Below are 6,782 nucleotides of genomic sequence, written 5' to 3'. Positions count from 1 at the left end.
TCCAGCTGGTGAGAACATGGACTCCCCAAGCTGTCCTTTTACTTGCTTACTGGCTATGTGACCTTGGGCAAGTTCCTTCTCTGTGCCTCAGTTTCCAAGTGAGGAGAAAATTATATCTACCTTACGGGGTTTAGTGAGCATTAAGTGAGTTAAATGAGCAAATCTTGATAAAAACATGATTGTGGTAGACAGACTAATGACCCTCCTCTCCCCAGATGTCTACATTCCCATCCCCAGAATCTGTGAATAGATAGCAACTTGTTTCCTTGTATGACAAAAGGGAATTTGCATATGTGACTAAGTAAGGCTGTTGAGATGGGGAGATGATCCTGGATTGTCTGGGTGGTCCCAATGTCATCACAATGGTCTTAAGAAGGAGGCAGAAATTCACAACCGTCTTAAGAAGGAGGCAGAAATGAGAGAGATCAGAACATGCTTTGAACAGGGAGGGTGGGACTGCGTGCCAAGGAATGCAGGAGGCCTCTAGAAGCTGGAAAAAAACAAAGAAATGGATTCTCCTCTAGAGCCTCCAGAGGAGGATTCAGCATTGCTGACACAGTGATTTTAGCCTTGTAAGGCTCACTTCAGACTTCCAGTTTCCAGAACAATAGGAGAATAAGTTTGTGTTGTTTTAAGCTGCTAAGTTTGCGGTAACTTTTTACAGAAGCAAGAGGAAAGTGATATGAATGATAACAATTGTAGCAATAGCATTTACTACACATCAGGCATGTGTATAACTCTTTACATGGATTATTGCATTTAATCCTTGCAAGTATTACAGAGAAGAAAAATGAGGTCCAAAAGGTTAAATAACATGCTAAGGGTCATTTCCCAGCTAGCAAGTGATGGAGCATAGACTCGAAGAATAACTCAGAAACATTGAGTTAATTATTTGCACATTATTTACTTGTAAAGGAGGGAACCAATATAGATTGACTTCACCTCAGAAAGTGAGATGATTTATATAGAAGAAAGGGGGAAGAGAGGAGGAGGAAAAGCCGTAGACATCCTGGAAACCATGAGCTTTGGTTTTCTTGCCTAGCTGGCCCCTGGCAATGAAGCCAGTGAGTGTTGTGATCCTGGGAAGCCAGAAAGAAAGTAATTTTAGTTGTTTGTGGATGCCCGGAAGACTGTGGGATGCAGCTTTCTCTGCAGAATGCCTGTTTGGGTCCTTAGTGTCATCTCCACCTTAGCTATGCAGGTTTGCACCATCACCCTTATCAGAAGTTGTCACTAATGTGGCATCCAGCATACTATAATTACCTTCCAAGACATTTAAATCACTAGAAACAGGCCAGCGAGTCTCCTTCACTCCCCACAGCACACACACACATCAGGGTCTGGAAAAGCACAGAAACCTTAGTCTTGGATTGACTGGAATGCTCTCCTGGCACAGCAATGATTTTTTACATATCCTGTTCCCTCAAACCCTCCTCTTCTTTTGATGCCTTCCAAGCGTCTGGGTCTCACCTTTCTCTACCAAGTACAAAAGTTGAGGCCACATCCCTGTATGTCTCTACCAGGCCATGTGCTCTTCCTGGGGTGTCGTCTTCTAAATCAAGTCTCAGGCCACCGTGTCTCATACATGAACTTGGGTTTGTTCGGGAAGAAAGGGGAGAACAGTGACACCCTATTCTGGTGAGGAGAGCACAGGATTTCCTCTGAGGGGACTGGGACTCAATCCCAGCTGCACTCCTTTAGTTACATCACCCCTCTGAGCCTCAGTTCTCCTACCGGGCTAGGTGCACAGGATGTTTGATGTAAAGAAAGTGGAAATGGTTTGCAGGCTGAAGATACTGTGCATGCATCACTTACAGGATCCAGAAGTTCCGCTCAGCACTGATTTTCTTGCAACAGAAGGTATGTGCCTAACAACAGCCTGTGTTATGCCACTGAATATTTTGCAGTGTTTTGAGCTCCAGTTTGTCCTCACCCCTGCTGGGTCCCAAGGGAGTGGGACTGGGTGGGAGATTGATTATCTTCTTACTTCTCATCTCTTATTGGATTTTGATTGTCTATCAAATCTCCTAGGTGCTTTAAATAAAGGGGGAGAGAAGACCTTCTGAAAGAAACAGCAATTATTTCTCTTTGAGCATGGCCACTAAGCCATGCTCTTATTTTTAATGACCTGCAATCATTTTCCAACATGAAGGCTCATAAGGATGTGACTTCAAGCTGCACCCACTGACTATAGCCTGTGCTGCTATTGTAATGTTTTAATTAGTGGTTAACTCAAGAGGTTTAATTTAGTCCAGGGCCCTTTTTGGCATGAAAATGATTTTTCTACATATACTGTTTCCTCAAACTAAAAATGCATCTTTTATGCATCCAGCCCACAGCGTCTTAACCTTTGTTCCATCTCCATCACCGCTGTCTCTGACCATAAATTACTCAGCAGTGGATGAATTAGCTGAGTTTGAAAAAAGATTAGGTTGGACCTAAGAAAATTGGTACTAAACAGGGACACAGGATGAGGCATAAAGATACTGAGACTTGTGCTCTGGATGACAAGCTAACCTTTGTTAGCATCAGGCATGAAGAATGTTATTGGCATTATCTTATTAATGCTCGGGGGAAACTGAGACACAGAAAAGGTAAGTAACTTGTCCAAGGTCACACAGCCTCACTCCAGGATCTCACACTGTCCTCCCTCCCTGGATCTGAGACTGTATCAGCTTTGCTGATTCACTCATCCACTCATCCATTCAACTCTACTGTGGAAAGGGGAAATTTTAAGGTGCTGGCCCTGGAATATTTCTGCAGGGGGGACCTCTCATTAGGTCAGCACAAGCAGAGATGACCAAGCAGGTAAATGCGGGGAGGCCTGACATTGCAAGCTAGAACTGAACAAGGATTGTTTGGCAGCCTGGAGAACCCAGCTGAACTTGCAAATCTGGAGTAACAGGATGGTGAATGGGACTTTTCCTGCAGCCTGGAGAATTGGTGCTGGAGGCCACAGCTGAAAGCAAGAGGTACTAAGAACTCTACAGCCTCAAGACAACTGCCAGTACTTGGGGCCCAAGTGCAGCCTCCTCCCCAATCCCAAGGCTTAACCCAGTGTCTTAATAAGAGCAGGACAAGATGCCTCACCATGTTCTGACCCACCCAGCCCTGCTGCATATAGACAGCTGGGAAGGGGAGAGAGGAAGCCATCCATATCAGGAGATGCTGGCCTCATGGGGAGGAACATGAGGGACATTTCTCCAAACTCCTGAAGCCAACTGAGGGGCTCTAAATGTGGGGGACAGAGGTCAGGCCTGGGGCCTGGCAATGCCAGGGTGGGGAGTCTTGAAGGTGACACAGTTCATCCCAGGAAGTAGGGAAAAGCAGAGAAACAACAGAGGCTGGAAGAAGCCCTTGTATCCTGATCCCTCCTTTGGGCCCTGTGTTAGTTTCGTAGGTCTGCCATAACAAAATATTGCAGATTGGATGGTTTATAACAACAGAAATTGATTGCCTCCCAGTTCTGGAGGCTGGAAGTCCTAAATCAAGGTGTTGCAAGGCCAGTAGAAGGAAGGAAATAATAAAGATCAGAGCACTTTACGTATCTTAACTTATTTAATTTTCACAACAACACAGCCTGGCAGGTATTTTACCATCTCCATTTTACAGGTGAGGGAACTGAGGCTCAGGGTGGTACATCAACCCACCCAAGGCCCTGGGGGAGCTCCTAAGCTCCCACCACACTGCCTCTCCCAGGAGACAGGACTCCTGGGCCTATCTCTCCCCTAGTTCATCAACTTCTCTGCGTCCTCCCTGCTGTCTTCACCCTTCGTATATCCGGAGATGGAAACAATCCAAGCTCTTCTGTGGCTCTCCAACAGTCTGAGAGGAGATTGTACTTGAAAGAAAGAGGCCCCCGGAATCACAGTCCTTTTTGCAGACATTCACGGGTCCCAGGGCTTGGTGCCTGAGCCATTTATTGCAAATGCCCTGGTACCCACTTTAATTTCCTGCCTAGTCTAGATGAGCACAGATAGAGACAGAGAGCTGGGTGGTGCTTGCAGGCAAGGCAGCTGTGCTGCTTACAAGAGGGACGTAACAATGGCTGCCTCCCTCCTGGATCCTGTGAGGGGGAGGCGGGCTGCAGGGGAGTGGGCTCCTTGACTGTGGATCGTGGCTTCGTCAGGAGGGGAGCTAGGGTCATGGTCTTAAGGGAGGAATGAGGGCTTGCTGATCCCCACGGAATTGTGTGGGGAAAAGAAGATCGTTAAGTGAGGGAGAAGCAGAAGCTGCCTGGGGACACTGGGCTCTGCTCACGAGCACACACAATCTCCACCCTTCCATTGCAAGGAGCCTCCATCCTGGCACCTCAGCTCCATCTTCCTCCTCAAGAGTTCGTCCTCAAACAACAGTTCACAGAAACTTGACTGTCCCTACATTATGCATGCGTTTGATGTTCAGCACACCTTACAAGTGCCTGTTCTGTACTGGGAAGGGTGCCAGGCACTCTTCACCTGCTATCTTGTGTAATCCTCATAGCAGCCTGTGGCAAGGAGGCACTCCCCACTTTACAGATGAGGAGATGGAGGCTGGGAGAGTGAAGGGGCTCCCAGGGGGTGGTGGAACAAGAATTCAAGTCCAGGGGTGTCTGACTGCAAAGACTCTGCTCCTTCCATTCATTATTCATTCACTCATTCATTTGGCAAGTATTTCAGACCCTCAGACACTTGCCAGCTATTGTGCTGCTGGAGGTACAGAAATGAACAAGACAGCACGTTGCTTGTCCATGTTCCTCCCATTCCAGGGGGAAAGCAGACGACCCTCCCCTGCTTCCCCCAACCCCACAAGGCAACCAGGCACAGTACGTCATCGTATGAAAGGATTCATCGCATGAAAGGATTCATCGCTATGAAAGGATCGTGGTGATGTGCTGTGGAAAATCATGAAGAGGTGGGAGGCTTCTGTGGTTTGACTGTCTCCCCCAAACTCACTGAAACTTGACCCCCATTGTAACAGTGCTAAAAGGGTGGGAAATCTAACTGTAGTATCTGAAGGTGGGGCCTTAAGTGGTGATTAGATTGTGAGGCTTGTGCCCTTGTGAATGGACTGACCCGTTCATGGAGTAACGGGCATGGTTCTGATGGCTTTGTAAGGAGGGCTAGTGAGAAGGTTAGTTCACTCTTGCTCAGCCCACTCTCTCATGGTGTGATAGCCTGGTCACCATGGGACCCTGTAGAGAGTTCCCACCCAGAAAAAGACCCTCACCAGATGTGTGGTCTGGACCTTGGACCTCCCAGCCTCCAAAACTGTAAGATATAAATTTCATTTTCTTTATAAATTACCCAGTTTCAGGTATTCTGTTATAAGCAACAGAAATGGGCTAATATGGAGGGAACCTGATACAGACTGTAACCAGGGAAGATGTCTCAGAGGAGGTGACTTTTAGGCCCCAAGCGAACAACTGGAAGAGCAGGGAAGAATGTGTTTGAGGATAGGGAACAGTGTGTATGAAGGCCCTGAGGTCGGAAAGAGCCTGGAGTGAGTGAGGGAGAGAAGGTGGGATGTTGTGAGGTAGGAATGGGGGCAGGATCCCGGTCCTGTAAGTCCTAGTACATCAAGGTAAGGGGTTGGGAATTTATCCCAGCTGTGATGGAAGCCGCCAGGTTTTAAGCAGGACAATGACAATGTCCTTTCTCTCAAGCTGCCTGCATTGTGCAGCAGGGATTCTTAACTTCAGCGCTATTGATCTTTGGGGCTGAATAATTCTTGTTGTGGAGGCTGTTCTGTGCATTGCAGGATGTTCGGAGGTGTCCCTGGCCTCTCCCCATGAGATGTCAGTAGCATCTCCCCACTCCATTCCCAGTCGTGACAGCCAAAAGTGTATCCAGGTATTGCCAGATGCCCCCCTTGGAGAACCACTGACGTAAAACATCAAAGGTTTATTTGGTTTTCTTCCACTCACGGCGACTCACGGTCTCAGTCTATTTGTGCTGCTATAACAAAATACCACAGACTGGATAATTTGTAATGAACAGAAAGGATGCCAGGACAGAGACTTGCCTCTTCTTGGATGGGTGTCAGCCCAGTGCTGCTGGCAGCCGTCTTTTGACTATGAAGGAAAGCCTGCCAAGAATGGAGCCAATGTGGAGAACATGGAGAAGACAGAGACAGAGTACAACCAGGTACAGGTGACCTGTTTGAGCCACTGTATCTGACCAATCTGGAAGCCAGATATGGACCCCTGAACTTTCTAGTGACACAAACTGATAAGTTCCCATTTTCTGTCACTTGCAATCAGAATAGTACCAAACAACACAATACAGTCATCCTTCAGGATCTGTGGGGCATTGGTTCCAGGACCCCCCCATGGATACCAAATCCGTGATGCTCAGCTCCCTGCTATAAAATGGCATGGTACTTGCATATAACCTATGCACATCCTCCCGTAGAGTTTAAGCCATCTCTAAATTACTTATAATACCTAATAGTCTAAATACTATGCAAACAGTTGTTATACTGAATTATTTATTTGTATTATTTTTTATTGCTGTGTGGTTATTTGTTGTTGTTGTTTTTTCCTGAATATTTTTGATCTGTATTTGATTGAGTCCTTGGGTGTGGAACCCGTGGATACAGAGGGCCGACTGCATATTTGCCACTCAAACACGGAGATACCTGGGAACTGGGAAGGGGCTGAATCTGCGAGGCAAATGATCTGTGGCCCACCCCTGGGATGCATGGGAGTGCCAGAGTTGGGGGCAGGAAGCTGAGATCCAAGGCTACCAGAAAAGGTTCATAATTTCTCTAATATCAGGACACAGTTGCCCTGGCATGCCACC

The sequence above is a fragment of the Cynocephalus volans genome, chromosome 11 (assembly GCF_027409185.1).
Source record: "Cynocephalus volans isolate mCynVol1 chromosome 11, mCynVol1.pri, whole genome shotgun sequence".
Classification (NCBI taxonomy): Eukaryota; Metazoa; Chordata; class Mammalia; order Dermoptera; family Cynocephalidae; genus Cynocephalus; species Cynocephalus volans.
This window is presented reverse-complemented; position numbering follows the sequence as displayed.